The sequence below is a fragment of the Protopterus annectens genome, chromosome 4.part0 (assembly GCF_019279795.1).
Source record: "Protopterus annectens isolate FY-2018-M chromosome 4.part0, PAN1.0, whole genome shotgun sequence".
Lineage (NCBI taxonomy): Eukaryota > Metazoa > Chordata > Ceratodontiformes > Protopteridae > Protopterus > Protopterus annectens.
The window spans coordinates 17084611-17108627 of NC_056733.1; the positions used below are offsets into that span (position 1 = coordinate 17084611).

The 24017-nt window shown below is 39.8% G+C and overlaps 1 protein-coding gene across 3 annotated transcripts in view; it reads right to left on the minus strand.

Annotated features, from left to right (window-relative positions):
• Window positions 1–24017, minus strand: part of TEX2 (testis expressed 2) — a 1745284-nt gene that overhangs the window by 1604740 nt on the left and 116527 nt on the right. For all 3 annotated transcript variants that reach the window (XM_044068055.1, XM_044068056.1, XM_044068054.1), the window contains exon 2: window positions 10493–10596. The gene's annotated coding sequence lies outside the window, so the exon portion shown is untranslated. The remainder of the gene's footprint in view (window positions 1–10492; window positions 10597–24017) is intronic.

Here is a 24017-nt window from a genome sequence, read left to right on the forward strand (position 1 = left end):
TGACGAGGCCGTGTCCTGACTCTGCTCACAGAGTCTGCCAGAAGGTTGTGCTCTGATGGTATGTAGACCACTTGAAGGGTTACCTGATGGTGGGTAGCAAGTCCCAGACCTGAAAGTCTACTCTGCAAAGATAAGACCTCATATGCCCCCTTATTTGTTGATATACCACATGACTGTGGTATTGTCTTGTAAAGACCTTCAAAGGGTCTGGAGACCAAATGTAATGGAAGGCCTGTAGATCAAGAATGACCATCCTCATCTCTTACATTTATGTGGTCTGACTGCTGATGAACCATAGACCCTGAACCTTCTAATTGTTGCAATAGGCTTCCCACCCCACATTAGAAGCATCCGTAAACAGCTCTTGAGTAGGGATAGGAGTCTTAAAAAGAAGGCCTGGATTGAGGGAGATCTGCCAAATCCACCAATGAAACCTGAATATGAGAAAGGATAGTAGAGGAACCAGAAACTCTGACAGAGCGACAACGCTTGAGCACATCAGTCTTTACTTACCACTGAAGCTTCCTCATGCAAAGCTTTGCAAAGGCAGGCATGGAATGGTAGATGCCATGAACACAAAGACTTTGAGAAACTCCCTTGCAGGAATGAAAGAAAGTGGAAGCACAGACAGGAAGTTGGTCGTCAGAGACAGAACTTTGGGAGAATGAGAGGCCAACACTGGAATGGTTTGGATTCTGCAACCCAGAAACATGTGGTGTTGAGAAAGAGTCAGAAATGACTTCTTGAGATTGACGGTGAATCCCAGGAGTGTGGTGAAGTGCAGATCCTGAAGAAACTTGGATTGGCAGGGAGCCTAAAGTAGTAGGTCTTTCAGATATGGCAATATCTGAATCCCCCAAAGCCTGCAAAAGGCTATTACAGTGGCTAGGCATTTGGTGACTACCCTTAGGGCCATAGAAAGACCAAAGGGTAAATCAGAGAACTGAAAATGAATGGAAGAAACAGAGAAACAAAAACTTCCTGAAGAGAGGGTGAATGGAAATATGAAGATGGTATCCTTTAGGTCTAGGGAGACCAGAAATGCCTGTAGAAGTAAGAGAGAAGACAGAGGCTGGAGGGAAAGCATCTGGAATCAAGGAATCTTTAGAAAGGTATTGAGAAAGAAAAGGTCTAGTACAGGTCTCCATGACTCTTCTGAGAACCAAAAACATTCTCGAGTAAAACTGTTCCTCACGGGGATTCTGCTATAGGTTGGATGCAAAAGATCAGGACCACAGAAAAGTGAGGAAGTTTGGTCTAAAGAAGGTTAAGGAAGATCGGAGATGGGGGAATTTCCATACCATAAAATAACCATGACAGACAATGGAAAGAACACCAAAAGTCTGATGTAATCTTTTTCCAGAATGTGAGAAACAGGAACATGGCCAAGGTGAGGGGGAGAAAATATGTCGGATGGAAGAAGATTTATCCTAAAAGATGGCATCTGAGCCTTAGATCTGGGTGGGTTTATCAGAAAACATGGTCTTAAGATTCTCTTTCCACATGGAAAGCAGACAAGATTGCCTTTGAACAAGGTAGGCTTAGAAAGATAGTTTCACTGAAATATGAGGAAAGAAGAAACAAAAATTTGTTTAAGATCCTGCATAACTAATACTCCAAAAAACAAAGGTAAACAGAACAGCAGCAGACTTTGATTGTCCAAAGAGGCTTCTAGGAGTTTCGCCTTAACATCATCAGGTAAGGCCGGAAGGCTAAGCTAAGAGTAGTTCTTCATAATTGAACCTGAAGAAGCAGCTCAAAAGATGCATCAGCTGCATCATAACTAATTTTGATAGTGTGACAGGCTACCTGTGAAGTTACTCTAAGGAAAGGGCAGCAGTCTTGCCTTCAGAGTTAGGAAGGTCTGACAACCGCCCCTTCCCAAGCAGAGATAAAAGGGCCAAAAGCATACCTGGTCATATGGGTCGGATAATTTGTGGCCCTAAAGGCCAGACCAGCAAAAGTATAAACCTTTTTCCACAGCCTCTCCATAACCTGTCTTTATCAGAAGGGAGAAGTTTGGAAGAGGATAAAAGGTTGTATAGCTTGTCAACAGAAACATAAAAAAGGGTCTGAAGAAGGACACTTGTAAAGGTATTTAAAGGTCTCGGGTACCTTGGGAGCAAGAAGTTGGTAATCAGGTGCCAAAGCAGCAGTTGCAAATGTATTCAACAAAGCATCCAAAACAGAGGGAACAGCAGAAGGTTTAGGAGATTCCATTTGTAACAGCCCATAATACCCCTTTTGAATGTCAGAGACCTGAGTACAAGATCAAGGAGAATCAGGAACAGATAATCTCCGAGGGGGCTTCAAGGCCATCAGGGCACTGAAGAAACCCTTGGTAAAGTCCTGCCATTCCCACTGAGGATACTTAGCAATGGGAAGAATATGTTTATTCTTCTGCTTCTTTTTTAAAGGGATATCAGCTTTGACCTAGGGGGCTCACAGCCATGCCTACATTCTATAACGGTATCAGGAACCTCTTCTCTAAGAAGAATCTATGGAATCCCCCTAGGCTCTTTAAAAATGATCAGTTGTAGTTTCTCCTCAATGTCCACGGTGGACGTTTGCACAGCCTCAGAGGACATGTAAGAAAGCTGGATCCAAGCCAGCCTCAGACAGGGTCAGAGCAAAGGAAGCCAGTGTTGGCAAAGGCTGGTCTTTGGGACATTTATCCACCTAGACAGAGATGCCTGGTGGAGGTTGGACAGCAGCAGATTCAGAGAAACTTTTTAGTCGTCTTTTTGAGAGAGAGTTGTACCTCAGGTCTGGCTTATTCAGCCTTCATACCTGGGTCAAATGCTTGAAACATTGGTTCTCAAGGTAGATGAACAAAGACGATGGACAGCTATGAAGAGTTTTTGGAATAAAGACCTGACAGCTGCTTTACTGGGTATAATCGTGTGAAGCACTTAGGCAGACCACACACTTCTTGTGATGATCTTTATGGGGATTCTGCCTCCCATACTAACATCTTTCCTTCATGGATGACATGAACTCTTAGTACACAAACAGGAGGAGGAAAAAAAGAAACCCCAATGGGGCCCGCATCTGTAAATGGCTCTGTAGAAAACGGCTCAAGAAAGAGCATACAGACAGACATTCAACTGTGGTATTCAGCCAGGTGGCAAAGAAGTTCTAAGTATTGTGTATGCGTATGTCACTTTTATGCCCTATGTCTATGCTGGAAGCATATGCCTGACATATGACAGAGTATGTACGGGCTTTGCTATAATGGACAGGAATCCCTATTTCGAAGAATTGGATCACTAAATGGCATTTCAGGCGCCATTTTATCGAAAATGCCATTCAAACTGTTCTGACCGAGATCACATTACAGTGTGGATTTGTAAAATTTGCCTCTCCCCACTGTAGTGTGGTCTTACAGTTGGTATATATAATTAGCGGGAGGTGTAGGGGGTGCATTCACCACAAGATGTAGGTTTGATGAACATCATTTCCGACGAAATGATGTTCGATGATCTGATTCTTCAATGTAATATAGACCCACTGGATAGATATTGGGCTATTCTTGGCAGGAGATCGCATACAAGATGAAAACTGCAAGAATAAGGAAGGACACATTTTATCAGAGTTATGGGAGGAAAAGCATACAGATGACCTGGGAGGACTACAGCATTCCTTAGTGACTGACCCTTAGGGCAAAGTAACTTCTGCACTTGTTTAGGTACAAGGCAAAAAGATCACAGCAAGGTTGGCCCCAGTGACTGAAAATTCATATGGGTTCTGCCAGACTGAGGGACCACTAGTAAGGCAGAAGAATGGACCTACTCAGCTCGTCACCTAGAACATTGAACATCCTCAGAATATGTGTTGCTACGAGAAAAAGTGACAGAAAAACATCACCCACTGCCATACTTTCATGGCTTTGGGACAAAATAGGTTAAAAGTAGGTTCTCCCTTGTTTGATGTACCACACAACTGCCTTGTTGTTCATCTGGGTAGAAAATCACACTCTTGGGAAGGGAGCACTGAAAGGTCTGCAATGTAAGGACAATTGCCCTCATCTCCAAGGTATTAATGGGAAGACTGGCCTCCACGGGTGACAGTGAACCTTGGACCGTTTTCCCTTTTAATGCCCCCCATCCCAAGAGGGAGGCATCAGTCATTACATTAGCCATAGGAGGTGGTAGGGAGAATGGTCAACCATCCAAAACCACTGGGGATGCAATATTAAGGACCACTGAACTGATAGGGAGAAGAACTCTCATGTAATACCTTGCTAGGGAAACTAACGTGATCACTGAGGCCCATCAGCCTTACCAGCCAACGAATGAGTCTTACAGGAGGAGGAGAAGAGTGGTGAAGAACCCAAATAACTACCTGGTATAGGGATGATATGCTGGACTCTGGGAGTTTGGCAAAAAATTTGATCATGTTCTGGTGGCATCCAATGACTTATTTATTTAACATTTGTTTACTGGGAAAGTCCAACTTAGAATGAAAACAATTTTCAGTGGCGGTCTGGGGAGAAATGCTCCAGACGCATGTCTTTGCAATATGGGAGGAAACCAGAGTACCCGGAGAAAACCCACACGAATGCAGGGAAGACATGCAGACAAAAGAGGGGAAATGCCCTCAGTCAGGATGTAGGAGCGCATATGCAGAATCTAAAGGGGCCAGGATGGAGCACAGAATGGCGCACACACCTTCTCTCAGACTGCCAAGAACTCTTTCAAATGCCTCAAACAGCAAGAACATAAGAGCTGAAGCAACATTCCTCCAATCTGAAAACTGGACAAGAGTAGCATCCTCCATTCTGATCGGTCCTGGCTCCTAGGCAGACAATGGAGCTAAGCTATCAAGCTCCAATGCAGAGGCAGAGGAAAATAGATGGCTCTGATAACCTTGGAGTTGATCCACCTCTCTAGCTTGACTCTGAGCTTCAGTTCCAAGACTCAGCCTGATCCGGCAACATCAGAGTCGAATGAGTAAAGGATACAGTCAGAATTGAAAGAAATATCAGCTCCAACAAAGGTGCTCTGTTGAGGATCAGACCTGCTGCCCTTGGATCTGAAGGTCAGACTAGAATAGAAGTCATCAGTGGAGGGGCGGACTGGACCAAATCAGATGCACATGAAGGGGACAGGACCGACAGGACCTCCAGTTGGATCTGCATCCAGATTAACCTTTGCATCATCCTGTCAACATCCACTTCAGTAAAGCTTCTTGTAGAGCTTTCTGTAGGAAGGGAGAATGGAGCCTAGGACTCACTAGTTCTAGTGAAAAAGTATGGGGGAGGCATCGGCAGATGGATCTGAATAGTTTCTGGATCTGAATGCTTTGGAGTCTGAGGACAGACCCAAAAGTGCTGCTGGATCCAAAGTGCATTTTCTAGATTTTTTTTCTCCAATTCCTTCTCCCTCTCTTTCTCCTTTGAGGGTTTAGTCTTCTCAACTTTCTTAGATAGGGAAGATGATGACTGTGAAGCAGCAGACTTTCCCAGGAAGAATGGCCTTGGGGATCGATTTGACCCTGTGTCCCTGTAATGCTCTAGAAACAACATACCTTATAGTCTGAAGGTGTGATACACCTAGACTGTACACACAGAGTGCGAGTCTTGCAAGGGAATTTTGTGCCTGCAGGCCAAGCACTTCATAGGGCCTTGAACCTTGTCTGCCATAACAGAATCTACAACAATTAAAGCTTAAACTGTTGAAAAGCTGAAGAGAGTTAAACCATACTTAAGTACAGAAACACCCTAACTGTAGAAAATGTTGTTACTCCCTTTAGCTAAAGGTGATCCTAAAAAGGAAAAGGAAATCCAGCCATGTAGAAGTAGACAGAAATACAGGAGAGAGTCTCCTGATTTTTTTTTAAAGTGGGGAGAAGATTAATGAAAAAGGTGTAAACCTACATGGGAAAAACACCCAGAAAGACAACATTCGTAATAACACATATATCACCTATTTGCACAAATAAGATCAGAACCCTCACAGACCAAGTCTTTTTCATAAAAATGGCAAACAAGATTGGAGGTATTTTGGGGAACAGAAGGCATTATATGTAGGAGAGATGTCGGAAATCTGAATCCACAGTTTCCAGAAATGTGGCCAAGGTCAGATCCAATCACATCTGATAATCAAAGGTTGAATCGGATGAAAGCAGACATCAGATATATATCTATATAACTGTCTATCTTTAGGGAAGGAGAGAGAGAGAACACTTTATATATTCTGACTGAATTCTGATGTGAAGCTTATGCCATTATCTTTGAAGATAATGTGGAATGTATCGGTCACTTTTTTCTAGAGTTACCTGTACCAGAATAGACTCTGGTCAGACATTGTCTTACATACCAAGCATTGCTCAATTCTATATAACCTATAAGTAAAATATGAAGTTTCCAGATGTCTTTCTGAACAGTTTTAATCTTCCTGCTCAGTGACTTCACTGGTAAGCAATAATTGTCCCTTTTCAGCTTATTTTGTGATTACACAAAGGATCACATTAGTAAGGTATAAAGTGATACAGTGTTCTCTCTGTAATGATTAGGCATTGCCTTTTACAATTACATGGGCTATGGAGTAAACTTTTCAGAGTTTGGCAGATATATACAAATCAAAATTTAAATTGTTTACCACTGGTCAAAAAAGCTTTAATGACCATGTAATTTTTATAATATGACCATTCATTTTGTAAACATAACGTTTGCATATTTTGACAAGTTTCAAAGATGTCACATTTGATGACATTAAACATAAATCATTACTACTGCATCAGGTGTATATTACAAGATTTCCCTTTTACAAACTCATTGTTCTATACATAACAGAAATAGGCTTTGTGTTTCATGGCACGTAAAAATCTACTGCCAATCAAGAAAAGCAGAAAGACACAACAAGTTTCTTTCTAGATAAGCTCCATTAGGATTCTTTCCACTGTTTTCCATAGAACACTGGTGAAACTCATTGGTCTAAAGTTGCATGGGTATGATATGACCCTCTTGCGAAATGTTAACCACGATAGCTTGCTGACGTAGGTCAAAGACTTGTCTAAATGCTAACATTTTAACAGTATTTCACAGTGGTTTATTTATTTTTCCTTTCTTCTGTATAGGAAACCACCATGTATTATCTGTTCTCATGGAATTTGAGTTTTTAAATTGTATTTGTGGGAGCACATATATTTATGGTCATATAACAGATGTCTCCTCTTGTCACTAGCAAATCTGACATACATCTTTACTATCTGTGAAGTATGCAAAAAAAAAAAAAATTCAGAAAACATTCCATTCACTTCCTTTTCTTGTTCATCCCCTTCCTTGTCCTTTTCAATGATTTGGGTTCTGCTTCTACATCAGTTGTCAATGTCTCAAGGATTATCTCTGCTCTCTGAATAAACATCATTCTGTATATTATCAAAAATTCCTGCCACAAGCGAGTGAAAGGACTAGAACTTGATTGGTCTATTGAAGGGGAGGAACAAGAAAAGGAGATGAATGGAATGCTTTCTGATATTTCTGTTGTCACACATGACACACTTTGTAAAAATGTAGTAAATAATGTAAGTATGCAAAAAAAAAAAAAAAAAAGTCTAAGCACATTTATTGCGTCCTGTGGCTAGACAATCACTTCATTTTTTTTTTAAAGATAACATGTTACATTCACAGATTTTCTAATTCAATATTCTGGTAATTTAAATGGTACTTTTTATTGTTTTCAACCTCTGAAATCAAACCGAGTTGATACTTATTTCTGATAGCTTTGATAAGATAATAAATAATTCAACCTAGATAGTTCCAAAACATAAGTTTTTTTCCCTCAAGTGTATTTATTAATTTTGCAATTCCACCAAAGCATTTTTTGTTAAGCCTACTTGTACCTGTGTTTTAGTGGTTCATGAATGCAAAAGGTCACTGACAGTATTGTTTGCAGAATTATTTGGGCACCTCAGTCTGATCTTTATGTAAGTTACTTAACCCATCATTGCATCTACTTGCAAATTCTAGGAAGGATGTCTTATTTATGACCGATTTTCATTTTACACTTAGGTTAAAGTTTATGGAGTCATGATCTGTCCTAAATGGAGAGGGTAAAACAGTGGGTGGGGAAAAGAAAGACTCCAGATTTATCGGCATATTTTACATATTACTTCACCCTGCAAGACTTTGCTCTTTAGGTCCAAAACTGTTATGATTGACACAATCAATTAAAATATGGGCATATTTGACATCCTGAAGTTTACTTGGTCAGTGTTTGCATACTTAGAATCCCCCCTATTGGTCACATTTTTATTGATTTAAACATCCTGAAATGTATTACAGAAATGCTCATGTTCTGGAGGGGGCATACACAATGGACAGTAGTCTTATGATAGGACATTCAGTATCACTGACATTGACTATTATCTGATCAACTTGCATGTCTACATTGCTTTCTGTTTTTTAGTGTACTACCAATGTTGATAATGCTTCCTAATTCCTTGAGTCCACATCAGTGAAAGGAGACATACTCTGGAATTTGTGATATGCATGTTAGACCCTTAAACCAGGTTTCAGTAATGCTAGAGATAAACATCCTTCAAGTTTTTTGTTATTGTCAAGATTCCTAGTATTTAGGAAAGCTACCTCCATTTTATGCATTTTTACTTTTTTTTGTTTTGGAATTTGAAGAAGTCTAAAAAGATACCATGCACAGCCATTTCTTCCTAACTGGGTTCATCTGAATTAAAGATAAAAAATATGCAATTTCTTTGCAATAATATGATTTTTCTGCTGTTTCCTTGGAAAACAATCATCCTTCACGTTCATTTTTATTTACAGTTCCATACTGTGTGCTTAATTTATAATATGCCAAGCTTTATTGGCTGTGTAACGCTATAAATACAAAACTGAACAGTTTCAGTAGTCTTAAATCATTTGACTTACTGCATTCTATGCAATATTTTACATACTACAGGACTAATATTTTCATAAAGATACTTATGGTTTCTATGAAAGGCCAATATTCATTAATTCTCTAATATCCAATGTATCCTGTTCAAGACTGTGGGTGGAGCCTTTTGCAGTACTCAACAGGAATTAAGGCAGAGAATCATGAACAGGATTGCCAGTCTGTGGCGCAATGTACTCAGCCAATTCAATACATGGCATGCTTTGAGATACAGGAGGAAACTAGACCATCCATCAAAAACCCACGTGATCATAGGGAGGACATTCAGGTGCAGCACAGAAACACTGCAGACAGGGTGTGAACAGGAGAAACCAAGCGCTATGTGACAGCTAGCTCTAACCACTTCACCACCATGATGTTCTCAAGGGCAAAAGTTTCACATTAACAAATGGTGCACCTAGTGTTTGATTTACATAATGCAAAGTTAATAAAACAGACACATTTGCTGAGAATAATATGTATGCATGCTTGTTCACATGTTCAGCTTATAAAGTTGTATTATCAAAAAAGAGACTACCTCTGAAATACAAGGAAAAAGCTTTGGTGGCACAGGCACCTAGGATTCCAATCAATGAGAAATTAGTTGCACAGCTGTCTTGGTCAGGGAAGTGCTTTATGAAAAACATAAAAAAAATAAACCAGTAAAAAGTGAAAAAGTTTTACAAACCAGAGCAAGTCTCATTATTTCCTGTAAAAAAACTAACCAAGAAAAAAGTACATATGTAACCACTGGAAATGAACACCATTACAAAGGACATAATTTTCAGCACACAACTGTATTAAATTTAATCACAAATAGTTTACATTACCCAGACTGTCAGCACTACTCTTGAACATCACTTGCAACACCAATAATTGGCTATCGGGAAAGGATACAGGCAGTACCATTACCAGTTAAAGAGAAAAAAGAGAGCACCTAACAGAAGGCATTCTTTAAGGCATGCTGAGTTTGTGCACAGTGCTTAGAAGAGTAGAAAGAGGAGCTGTCTATTGTTACTTAGAAGTCATAAAACAAGTGAGAAGTTGGAAAAAGACTGGATGTTGATATCACTGCATCTCTGCAATATCACACAGGGAAGCAAAGTATTTGACGGTAGAGAGATACATCACTGCCCCAAGGTTTCATTCCAATCACCAGCTTCCATACAGTGTATTCATTTTCACTGGTAACTATACAGTGCTTGGGTGGTATGCCAGGAGAAGCCGTCTTACTGGGTATGGCAACCAGAGGTGACAGGTGATTACCACAAGATGCTGTGGTCACTTGGGACATCAGGGTAAGTAAAATGATACAACTGTTTTCAGTTTAAAAAAAATGTTTTAAAATAACAATGTCTGTTGAAATGTGGTCTGGAGATCACCTCCTCCCCCAGAACAGCATGTTCTTTTGTTCTAAATTTAAGTCTTACAACTGTAAAAACTGACTTTCTACATTTCTATAATGACAGAAAGTTGTGGGACTTCAATTCCAGTGTGGAAACAAAAAGCTCATTTTTAATGACACTGGTCAAGTACAACACAGGGCCCAACAGCACAATATATTCACCATAGCAATAAAAGCAAAATGTAAACTGTACCAGTGGTGCAGCAGTGTTCTCTAGAAACCAAAAGGTCCAAATCATTGTCTTCTTCTGTAATGGAACTGGATATTGAATTAGTTGTTTGTAATCAAGCAGAGAACCTAGGAAAAAAATCTCAGCTTTAAAATATTACTGGCCATCTGCATGACTCCGAATTCAAATGTCAATACAACAATATAAAACCCTTCATAGCTACCTGAGAAATCAAGAATCTAGAAAAACTGCCAATTACATAAAGAGTGTGGAAAAGGCCCACAAGACCTTTTAGGATTCGTAGTTACCTGCAGAATGGCTAAGGTTAATATGATGCAATTTCTGAGCTACAGAAAATGACAGATCACATTGTGGGAGGCTTGTGGGAAACTGCTCCGGCTGTGAATAGAGACCTTCTTGCTCAAAATATTTTATCAGAACACACATCCAAACAAAAAGCTTACTTACATGTACAAAATATATAATGCTAGCAATAAATTCAGAATGATTTATCCGTGTATTAAGTTTTCTAAATGAGAAATATTTTTATTACACATTTACATACCTTTCAGCTGTTCAGATTTTCGTAGAATGTCCAGATGTTTTGGGTTCATAGGTAGGAACTAGGCTGTCTGCCCAAAGGCTTTTATAAGCCTAGCCGGAATGCGTTGGCTTTCGCCGCCCCCTTAGATTAGTTCCCTGCGCCTCTGTCCATCAGAGCCACTGAAGTGATCCCCCGGGTAAACTTTGTTTCCCATCCACTCATCAAGGTTTCTCTTGAAATGTGTTAGCCAGGAGCTCTGCCTAATGTAGATTGGAATCTTGTTCCAAAGCATGGGAAGTCTCTGGGACAGGAATCTATCCCTCCAGCATGTCCTGTTTGTTGTTGTGGTGAGGTTTAGATCCCTAGAGCGTGTGGCTCGAGGGGATAAGCTTTTCTTAGGTGGAGCATGTCCATTAGTTCTGGGTTGGACATGGCCTTGTATGTTAGGCAGAGATCACCTTTGAGTAGGCGGTATGCAACTGAGTACAGCTGGAGTTTCTTCAGTCGAGCTGCAAAGGGCATCTGTTTGAGGCTAGTGATTCTCTTGGTAAGGTACTTCTGTGGTCTTTCCAACTGTTGCAGGTGAATCTTGTAAGATGCATCCCAAATTGGGTGTTGTACTCTGTGATGTGTCTGATGAGCGATGAGTAGAGGGTCACAATGACCTCTTTTGATCTGGATGCAAACCCCTTTGTGATAAGGTGGGCCATGTAGAAGGATTTTCTAACAACTGTGGCAATGTGATTATCAAAGGAGAGATTACCATCTACTTGGGTCCCCAGATCCCTTATTACGTCTTCTGTATCTAGGAGACTACCACATATGTGGTAATTTGTGGGTGCTTTGTTTTTTTCCAAAGGTGATGACTATGCACTTTTTGGCATTTAGCTTGAGGCCATGATTTTGATACAAGGTATCCCTTGCAATGAGACCCTTTTGGAGGATGTCTGTGTCAGCCACAGAGTCAAATATAGCCCCTAGTTTGCAGTCGTCTGCAAACTTGGTCAGCCACAGTCCTCCTGTGCTTCCTGTACCTCTGAGAAGTATATGCCGAACAGGAGGGGTCCTAGGACTGAGCCCTGGGGAACATCACTTGTAACCGGTTTAGAGGCGGATCTAGCTCCCTCAACTTTTACCATGTGGGTTCTGTCCGTGAGCCAGTTGGCAACCCATTTTGTGACGTAGGGGTTTATGTTCAGGCTGGTGAGCTTGTCTATAATACCAGAATGGGGAATGGTGTTGAAGGCCTTTGCGAGGTCTAGGTAGGCTGTGTGTACCACCTTTCCCTCGTCTATAGCTTTGGTAACTGTCTCAAAGAAGTCCACCAGGTTTAGGAGGCATGATCTGCTCTTAAAGCAGAACTGGGTAGGGTCCAGTGTTTGGAGGTTCCCAATGTCCCTGTTAATGAGTTCCATGATGATGCGCTCCATAGCTTTGCAGACCAAGCTAGTCAGGTTTATAGGGCGATAGTTCCTGGGGTCTGTTGTGGCTCCATCTTTGTGGAGTGGAATAACCATTGCTGTGCACCACTCTATGGGTATGTAACTTGTGGAGAGGCTGAATTTGAACAGTGTGTTTAGGTGAAGGGGTTAGTTCATCTTTGAGCTTGTGTAGGATGCAGCCTGGGACACCGTCCGGTCCCACTGATGCTGTGTTTTTGGCTTTGGAGAGGGCTGTTTTAACCTGAGTGTCTGTGACTTCAGGGGCTCTACATTCTTCTGGTATGGTTATGGGCCCTTTTGGGGGTGAGAGGGGTGTGAAGTTTGCACTGAACCTGTCTGCCAGGATGTTGGCAATATCGGTCGGTTCAGTGTATTTGGTGCCATTCTGCACGATCTCTGAGCAGATCTGAGCATTGCTACTTAGAATGCATTGTGGTTATATTTGGAGTCCTTGGCAATTTTTCTTTTGAAACTCCCCTTGGATGATTTTATGAGGGATCGCAGTTTCTTGCCGATACTCATCAAGGATGTCTTCCCCTCTTGGAATTTTACTCTTTTCTGTACTAGTTTTCTCCTTCTATTGTATAGCTTGTTTATAGCAGGAGTTCACCAGACTGGTTTCCTTTTCTTGGAGGAGTGAGTCTTGGTTTTGCTTGGGATAGCATGATCCATGCATTCTTGTAGGTGCCCGTAGAATGCATTAGTAAATGATTTTGCAGCTTGGGCAATGTTATCCTTTAGCATGGGGGCTTTAAAACTTTCCACCTCAGTCTTAAGTAACGTGAAGTTTGCTTTTGAAAAGTTTTTCACGGTGGTTTCCTTGTCTGGGGGTGAGGGTGGAATGTGGATATCCAAAGTGATTTGTTTATGGGCAGATCTAAATAGCGAGGTGTTTACCCCCGGTGTGGAGCACCGGTCGCCCATGTTGGTGATGACCAGGTCCAATATGTTGTCACCTCTGGTGGGAGTGTTGACCAGTTGATCCAGGGCGTTTGAGTTTATAAATTCTAGGAAATGCTGGGCAAAGGAGTTATTACTTGAGTAGTTCTCCCAGTTAATGTTTGAGTTATTGAAATCACCCAATATTAGGGTATTTGTTAGGACCTTTATACTTCCCAGTGTTTCCAGAAATCCGGAATGGGGGTCCTGGGACATGGTGGGTGATCTGTAGCAAGCTACAATTTGAATTGCAGTTTTGCCCATTGTTAGATGCACGTGGATGATCTCTGAAGCATCATGCTGTGCCACTAACCTGGAGGTGTGGGTATCCTTGATGAATATGGATACGCCCCCACCTTTTGTATTTCGGTCTGGGTTCTGTGGCCGAAATGTGTGGTAGGAGTTGTAGCCTGGTAGTGCTGGGGTGCTCTCTGGAGCCTTAAACCAGGTTTCTGTTACTGCACATATATCAATTTTCTCCATAGTGAGGAGTACCTCGAGTGCGCGCTTTTTGAGGTTTAGACTTCTGGCATTGAGTAGCATTATCTTCAGTTTTTTTGTTACTTGTGCTATTTATGGCGGTGGGTTTGTCTTTTGAGCCTTGCCTAAAAAAGTCACTATGGTGGTGGCAACAGCCTTGGCCACTATTCGAAAGCCTAAGGGTGACAGGTGCAAGCCGTCTCTGGCGAAGCAGTGTGGCTTGTCGAGCATGTCATCCCAGGCGGACAGACACTGGATCCCCTTTGAATGACACCAGAGTCAATTGTTGAAATTGAGAATTTTTTCTTTATACCGTGGTATCATTCTTGGTGAGGGTAGGATGCTACTCATGGTCAGGGTCATACCGGCCTGGACTACATGATCAGAGAGCTCTTCCATGTCTCTTTTCATGTAGTCCAGGGAGGCATGGCTCAGGTCATTCACACCAGCATGGACAATGACAGAGTCATATTTGTACTTGTTCTGGAATGACTTGAGTGCTTGTGTTATGTGGCAGATCCTGGCACCCGACAGGCAACAAACAGTAACCTTCTCCTTATTCAGCCATGTGAGTGGGACGTCAGTGTGCCTGATTATAGAGTTGCCTATTGCTAGTATGTTGGGTATGTTATTTTGCTTTAAGGGCTGTGATTGCATTTCACACTGGTTTTGTGAAGTATGTGTTTCATGCTTTGTGTTGGGGGTGGAAGTTGCTTGGATGTCTGCTTTGGAGGTCTCTGTTGCTTTTGCAGATTTTTATTTAGAGCCTCTGAATGTTTTCGTGTATTTGTGTGTTTGCCAGTGCTGGTTTAATGGGTCTATGTGAGACTGGTGTTGTGATACAAGTATTTCCCTTTCCTTTTGACTGTCTGATCCAGCCTTGAGTTGAGAGAGCTTAGCCTCCAGTTTGGCTGTATAATTGCATCTCTCACATGTATTAGTGTTTGGTGGTAGGAGGAGAGGGTTGTCTGTGTACATGAGGCAGTTGTAACATTGTCTCAAAATGCCCAGATTCATCAGTTGGACTGGAGCGTACGCCTGAAACTGCCCTTTGGACATGCCTGGATAGGTATAGTGAACTGTTTTACTGAATGGCTGGTAAGGTTGAATAGAGAGCCTTGTCCTTCTGTACAGTATAGGAGGGTCTAGTGCTAGGGTTTATAAGTGCTTGCTATGAGTTTTGAGCAAGTGCCGGGCTGAGAAATGAATGGCTTGAGTGCTAAGTTGAAAGTTTGTCTTAGTTCCAAGGGAAAATTGAAGAGGAGACTTTGTGGAGCCGGGAATAGTTATACCTTAGTTAACCGGCGCTGCCTGGCAAGCAAAACCGGGCAAATGTTGTATTTATAGCAGGGAAATGAAAGAGAAATTAGCCCAAAATGGCCAATAAACTACTAATTCCTGGGCTGAAACCACTCCTCCAGGGACAGATAGGCTGCTCAAAGCTCTCCTCTCTCACAAGTGAATAGAGAAACTGCCTTCTAACCAAGTAAGGTATGGGAAAACACAAAGATTTGCAACACAGCCCTGAATTCAGCACTTAACCTGAAAACTGGACTATACTCACTTAGAAAGGTGGGAAACAAGTATTTTTTTTTTGTTTGTTTTCAGAAAATAAAGCAATCAAACAAACTGATTTAAACGAGTTACCCAATTAACCAGAAAAAAGCTCAAAACTGAGCCCTGCTCCACCAGTCTTCAATCAAACAAGTTCTAACTGCAGACTCCTGCTGCTAGGGTGCAGGGGAACCTTCTCCAAAAAAAAAAAAAAAAAAAAAAAAAGATAGCCTGGATCAGTGCTCAAGTTAAACAAACAAAGCTAGATTCAGCAGGCCTGAACCTGGTCTATGCTACAGCAACAAGGTGCACCAATTTCAGAAAGAAACCGTTCAAATAAGCAGGCACAATAAGCCTGTGACCAGAAATTCCCAGCTCAGAAGGGCAGAATCCAGCCTCCCACAAGAGTGCAGACCACACCTCCTTAATGTAAAAGAACTGGCCCAAAGCCCAAGTGATTAAGCCAAAACTAATACACTTTAGAATAACCGACACTAAGCCTTCAGTCAGTAACTTCCCAACTCAGAAGGATGTAAGCTACCTGTCCTGCCACAACAGTGCAGACCACAAACCTTCCTAATGTGAAACAACTGGTCTGAAACCCAAGTGTGCAATCCAAAGGCTTAGAATAACAGTTACAATTTAATCAGCTACTAACAAGCAGTAATAAATGCAGCAGAATAAATGCTGTTAAGTACATTTAAGAACAGGCAGCAAGAGCAAAATAAGTAATAAAAGAGGAAGAAACACAAACACAGTAAAAGCAGATTGTATAAAGTGCAGCATTTTTTTTGTTCCTCATAAAATTTGTGGTTTTCTAACAAATCACTAAGAATTTAAGTCACTAAATAATGATGGGCTTTTGGGTTTCAGGCTTCATGTCATTCAGAAAATGCAACTTTATAAGACCGATATTTAAAGTTTGTTCCTGTTTTGGGGCCTTTGTTCCCCCCATTATTTTTGGCTTTGTACAAATTTCTTGCACTTGGAGGTTGAGAGGTATGCAGATTTATTAACGTTAAGAAATGTTTTTAACAATACTTTTGGTGAACATACCTAAATAGGAATTAAAGCAGTTGAAAAAAATAGGAACCACTATCTAAAATCTGAGCATCTGATAGCATAAGATTTGAATACCAGATGGCACGTAATTATTCTCATTTCCAGTATGAATGCGGGGATTTACTCAGAAACATTTAAAACAGAGAGTGACTAAATATTGTGGAAAGTGTGAGGATATTATCAAAGAAACAGTGTAAATAAAATATGCTGACTTTAATGAACTATTACAAAATCCTACCACACAAATTTGTTTATTTTTGATTCCGAAAAAGAGAGTTGTAAGATTTGTGTTCTCTTTCTTTAAGTAAGTGTTGCCACCAGTATGTTGTTCATATAGCATGGTTTTCTGTTTTGTAGACCACTTCAAAAACGCACATGTAACTGGGGATTCAAAAATTGTGTGAAGTCTGAAAACAGGGACATTCTAAGTAAGGCTTGCAAGTAGGAGCGTTCCCCCAAAACAAGGGAAGAGGGACATTGAGAGGTCTGAATATAAATAATGCAGAACCATATTAAGTAAAGGGAATTTTTATAAATATAAAGTAATCCATTTTAACAATGCTATGAACTTCCTCACTGAAGTTATTCACATACCTCTCAACATCTTAGCAGAAGAATTCTGGACAAAGAAAAAATAATGGGGATGGGGGTGTAAAGACCCAAAATCATGTACAGATTTTAAATATTGCTCATATAAACTTAGAAATTTGTAATAATAACATGTTTTGATTCAACATATGTTTTTTGAAAGATATAAAGTCTGAAACTGAAATGTCTGCCATTGTTTATTGACTTTAGTTCTTGATGATTTGCCAAGAATTAAGTTTTAGGAAGAGCAGACTAAAAATATGAGGCAAAATGCAGATTATTGAGAGATCTAGTGGTTAGTAAGTGTTCCACATTATGCTCATTTGTTCCACATTTTAAAGATATTAGGTTGCAAGCTATAGTATGTATTGTCAGGGTACCAGGTAAGTCAGATGTTATATTGCAGAGTTAATGTGCAAAATACCTTTTAAAGTTAGGTGTTTGGGAAATGAGTCCCATGACAGCCACTGGTTCTAAGACTTGTGAATAGAGTTAATGATGAAACTGCATCGTACATGTCTCTTGTTCTTTAATATGTCCATTTCTGTGCTTGAGGCATTCACACACCTTAACTAACTTTCAACAATTTCAGAACACAGATGGTGTTAGAAATGAAAAGATGTTATCAGAATTTGCAGAAGTTTTGAGAAATTGGCAGTATTTTTCTGTATGTTTTGCTGTTGCTTATAGAAAAGATGCAAAAAATCCTTCTGCCTGTAGTAGTTCATGTGGCATGTATTTTTCACAGATTATCTAAGTGAGAGTGGGCTGTGTACATTTATTAATTCAGACGTCTGAAAATTCACAGCACCTGTTTACTGTATAGAACAGCCAGTTTCTTGCAATTTGTTCAATGATCTATATTTTTCATGAGTTAGGCACCTCTACCCATTTTTTTTTTGGGGGGGGGGGTTCCTTCAGTTTTTATCTCAACATCATAACCATTAAACCAGTCACAACTCAGAAGCTACAAGGAAACAAAAGAGCTGAACTCTGTCACACAAGTGGCCTGATAGTCAAACTAGAGATTGTCCGGTGTACCAGGTTTGTTCTTAGCCTAGGTGAGGAACCAGTCAAGATATTTATTACATCTTCCCTGCAAGAAGAGGCAAACAACAAAATAACAGTACTAAAAAGTAAATGTTAGCCGTATTTTATGAGCCAAATAAGAAGAATATATCATGCATAAGAGAAAGCCGTGACTGTTTCATGGTGACCCAAGTTTGGTTAAAGTTTTTAGTCTTGTAAGAGTGCAGGGTAAGAAAGAAATGATAAGGTTTAGCCTGCTCATGCATTTTCTGGGGAGAGCCAAGGAATGGTGTATTGATGTGGAGGGACCAATTCTTGCAGTTGAAAAGCAAGGCAGCCATAATAGGCATGTGAATAGGATTACCCCATCTCATGGCATGCAGTAGCCAGTCAAAGCATACATCAGCGTTTAGGGAGAAGTAAGGACTCAATGTAAGGTAGAGATTCCACCTAAGCTGTATGTGAGCATGATGATTATTTAGTTCTCTTGCTTCCCATGACATTCACTTGACCAGACAGGCAGGAGCCTGATGACCCTGACTGGCAGGGTTACAACCCAGCTTGCATAGATTACTATGCAGGTGGGGATTGCTTGGACTAATGAGACATGCTTCCACAGCAGCTCATATTCTACAGCAACAGCACTGATCTGAGACTAAAGATAGTAATGAACATAATGATGCAGAATGTGTGCAACTGTAAAGATAAATAAAAGGAAAACTGGTGATACGAATGTAATGTTTTTTCAGTCTTGCAGCTGGAATGTTCAAGGTGGTACCTGGTAACAAATGAGGAGCATGGAACCACATTGGTTGTAATCCATATAGTCTGCTGGAGTGCTAAGGAGTGTAAAGCTAAAAATCATTTTTGTAAAAGATGTGAAGGACTTAATAATTGTACAAGAATGTGCCTTAACTGGAAAAAGTTGCTACAGTGGAATTTTAATTTTGTGGAAGAAAACACTCTGTCCAAAATAGAATTGCAGTTTGTTGAGCTGGCCCTAGAGGCAGAGAATGAGAATGAAAATGAGTTGAGTGCTAAAAAACAGTGTAAAGCTAAAAAACTGTTCTGCAAAAGAAGTGAAGGGCTTGATAATTTTACAAGACTGTGTCTTAACTGTAAAAAAGTTGCTACAGTGGAATTTTAATGTTGTGGAAGAAAACACTCTATCCAAAGTAGAAATGCAGTTTGTTGAGCTGACTATAGAGGTGGAGCATGAAAATGAGTTGTATGATAAAATGGTTCACAGTAAATTACTGTGTGTGTGCCGAAAGAGTTCTCAGGAAGTCTACTCAGAAATTGATAAATGATCAAGTTGTTATGTTTAACTAGGTAGTGGAATGGAGTGTAGCATTAAGTCTGTATTCAGAATTTTGTCTTTAAACTTCATGCTGATTGGCATTAAGTTGTTTTCATATTATGGGTACAATACAATACCAAGGGGTCCAGTGTAGTTAAGCTGTGTGTACAGGAGTAAAGTATAAATAAGCAGCAGTTTCAGGTCGTAGACCTGCAGTTTCACTTAAAGTAACTTGATCTGTTTAGCAGTGAGATGTCTCTGAGTATGATTAAGAAAAAATGCAATCTATCAGGTAAAGGAGCAACAGGAATTTTGTATGATATAGTTTAGTGAAATTGCATGAAAGAACCGTTTGCATAATCAGAGAGGCAGACATTTGAAAAGGATGTATTTTTTAAAATTGGAGAGTAGAACTAATACAAAGCTATGTCAGATACTGTATGTAGCCTTATAGCAGCCGAACTTAACAAAAGGCAGCATTTTCAAAATGTTGCAAAAACTGTAGTCATTAACCAGCCCATTGGCACAGGGACAGGGCATTTGTCTGTGACTGTGGCTATCCAAAGCCAACTAGTGCCCTGGGAAGTTTGAGGGCTGGCCGGGGTGTAAGCTTTAGTAGCTGGTTGTCTGCTTATTTGTCATAAGTAGAGGATGTGGGATTTTGTTGCCTAATGCTGATCGCTAGCAGTGACTGGAGCACAACAGTACTGTTTTGCAAGCACTTGTACACACAGATGGGAGGATAAAAGTCAACACATCATGGGCAGGATTGCTCATGGACACATTTACATTGTGGCAGATTTCTCCCCTAGTGGCAATTTAAGGTATACAAAATATCTGTACAGTCAGGAGCAGGTTACACAGGGTCAGGAAGTCTTTATCTTCTTTTCTATTATGCCTGCTCTGCCTGAGGTTGATAGTCCTGGTCTCCTGGTAAGCTAGCTGTTCACAAGGAGATGAGAAAGAAGCGCCATTCACCTTTTGATTGTAATCTTGGACAGAGCCCCCCCCAAATCAAATAATACCAAAAGGTGTAAATGCAGAAGAAATGTCTTTGCTTCATTACAAGTGTGCAAACATTGAGTGCAAATTGCAGAAGCAAAGACAGATGTCCTAGCATGATATTTTTATTTATTTTAGGATCTAAGATGCTTGGGAGACAGTTATATTACTGCATTATCACCAGAAGCCATCCCTGTGATGTATGCTGCACTCCAGATGCCCGTCTCTAATGAAATGAAAGATCAAGAGTTTAAATGAGTGCAGTCTCTTTGTATGATAGAAACAACATGGTAACTATAGCTAAGCAAGATTAAACCTCAGATTTAACAATTATGCAAGTCCTGCACTGTAAGGTCCAAAGCTCATATCAACTGACAAGAAGACAGAATTAAAGTGTGTGGGTTCTTTTCTGATAAGTTGTTTCTGAACAGAGGAACCAGGTGGGGTTATCCTCTCCCCTTTGTTATTTGCTTTATATTTAGAGTCATTGGCAAAGAAAATAAGAGACTCAGAAAGTCAAGGACATAATTAGTATGGTAATCAAGAAATGTTGGCTTCATTTGCAGACACTATAATCTTGTACCTGGTAAATGCAGAAAAGGACATCTCAGTGTTGTGTAACATTTTGAGACAGTTCCAAGTCTTTTGGGGATATAAAATTAATGAAGATAAAACAAAGACCATAGCCATAAATTATGTAGCCACACATGAACTGGTTCAGCAATACCCATATTTATGGGCACACAATACAGTGAAGTATTTAGGATTATGGAATATAAAGGTGTCTGTTATAGCAGCTAAGGATATGATTAGGTTACTAATCTAATGGGGAGGTAAAAGCCATCACTCTGTGGCTAGGCTTATAAATGCCCATGGGCAGATAGCCTAGTACTTACCTATGAACCTATAAAACTTTAGAAAATCACATACACTGATTTCCTTCAAACACTGACCTTATCTAATGGCACTAAAGTATACAACTGCTCAGGATTTGCATACATTCCAAATTTATTAGAATTCTATTTTGGAGAATCCTCAAAAGAAAAAAAAAATAATGAAGATCTAAAAATGGATGCCTAACATTTTTTACAGTAATCTGAGAGAATAAAGGGCTTGCAGCATTATTTTATCCCAGTTAGCGACTTTTTAAGCCATGTTCAAAATGAACTCAGAGATCTGTTTTAGAAATTCGTACACAGCACAAATTCTTCTACATTTAGGGAGCTAAGATGACTTGTTAATGTGTAAACCATTAAGTGTTTCTGCAGTGTGTCAGAGACAGCATCTGGTAGGTTCTTCTATGGCATATCATTTTGGACAGTTTATTATACCTCATGTATAAAAATTAAATGACATGGTCTCATCATTTTCATGGACTATATTGTTAACTGAAGAATGACTATGTATGACCTGCAGGAGAGTGAAGAGGAAAGCCTGACTGTTGACTGGCAAATCTTTGTGTTGACAGGCGGTGGCTATTTTTACAGGACAGGCCAGATCATGGAGATTTTACATAATTTGGAGATGTACGATGCCATCTCCCACCATAACTCTTGAATGAATGCAGTCTTATAAAACAATTGATACACAATCTGTAAAACAGTAATTATACATCTGCAACAACAGGTATCAGATCCTTATTACAGTAGTCGCATAGGATGTCAGCTTGATAATTTGGCTGTGGAGATTTGCAGGCCAGGTGAAATGAGGAATGGATCCATCACAGATTAATTTCATGACAGAAAAATCATCATGGTGAAAAAGTAAGCAAGTCATCTGCTCTGTTGGCTATATGCATCACAGATCATGTCAGAGTACCCTGCTTTTCTAAGGCTCTATATACAATGAAGGAACATAACTGAACACTTTACAATATTTCTTAATGTTAAAACTGCATGTCTGAGTTAGCCACATCTCAGTATGGGAAGTGAATAACTGGCCTGAAAAAATCACTAAACCCATTTAATCAAAACAATCAAATGCTCATCACTCAGATTTCTGGGACCCTGTACAAGTTTAACACACATGATTGTTGTAACAAGAAGCATGTATGGTGACCTAACTGGATTCAACAGATCACCACCACCGATATTAGGCACATTTAAACTGAGGTTTTTACAAGGTAGTTTTTTTTTCCCCATGTCACAGCGTTACAATAATCACATAATTTCACCTAAACCAACAAGACTAACGCAGTTAACAGGACAAGAAGCATACTATCCTATTAAACATGGTTATAGCAACTCCTTCAAAGGCTAATATATCAGTCCTTTCGACAGGAATAATGCAGAATATCAAAGGCAGAGGGAATCAAAGGTGTACCAGGGTGAAAAGCACAGAGTGCAACTGTATTACATCTATTAATTACAAAACAAGCAACTAGACAAAGCCTCCAGGTAGTAAACATCTAAGCAAGACACTTTAAAATAACTCAATACTGTTTATTGCCAGGGAAAATGAAGGCAACAGGTGATGAGCTAAAATATGATATAATCTTAAAAATGCTTGAAAATTTCCATCCATACAATGCATCACTGGAAGAGATACATGTAAAGAAAAAGGAAGAAACTTTTTCAGAAATGTTGAGAATTACACAATGTGAGATAGGGAGCCTTTCAAAAATTTCTGGGGGGGGGGGGGGTTACTAATTCTGATAATGGAAGAGCAACACACCTGGCATGAGTCTAACGTGCCTGTTCAAGAAATAAGGACACAACTATATGCATATATGTATGATCAACGTCATGGCTTTCGACTACGGTCTTTTTGTACCCCAACAACCGCAAATATTTCTTTATGATATCAATATTAAAAAAAAATCATTAAACTGGCATTCTAGCTACAATTAAATGAGGGGACTTGAACTATGGAAGGAATAATGTACTATATAATTCTTCCTTCCAACAGGCCCTAGCCACACAATGGACATATGCTGGATTTCACTAAGTTGGTGGGCTCAACACATCCTCATTCAAAACAGCCTAAGGCAGTCACTTTTTTCACTGCACTCATTTATTTTTCGAGAATAGGATATTAAACTAAATGGCTCTGCTAAAAGACTCCTTGACGGACTACTTTCTTAATGATTTTTAAAGATTTAAGAATCTCCATGTTCTAGACTTTGCTGTGAGATAAAATACTCAGTAAAAAATAAACTAAACAAAACTTTGGTCACTTATTAGAGGAAGAAGTAAAAAAATATAATTTTCCCTCATACAAGTACAGAGTGGGTCCTAAAGTACTTTTTGCTAGCTCCACTCATAAGTGTGCAGCTATCAAAAGGCAATAAAAAGGATCTGTAGGGAGTTTATATGGGGGCTTTTTATTAATTAATTAAATTGATTAATTAATTGCTTTTTATTACAGGACTTGAAAGAAGTTACATAAAAAAGATGCAACTAAAACACTGTGGGATGAACTATATAATTTGTGGAGAACAAATATTTAATTCACTTTAATCAAAATGAATGCTATGCAATTATTAAATAGTGTTATTAGAGGCACAATGGTGTACAGAAAATAACAATAGGAATCACTTGGGATTAAGAAAATAAAACAAGCTACACATGACAAGGATAATCAAACCCCAAGAGATCGACGCTGCTTTTA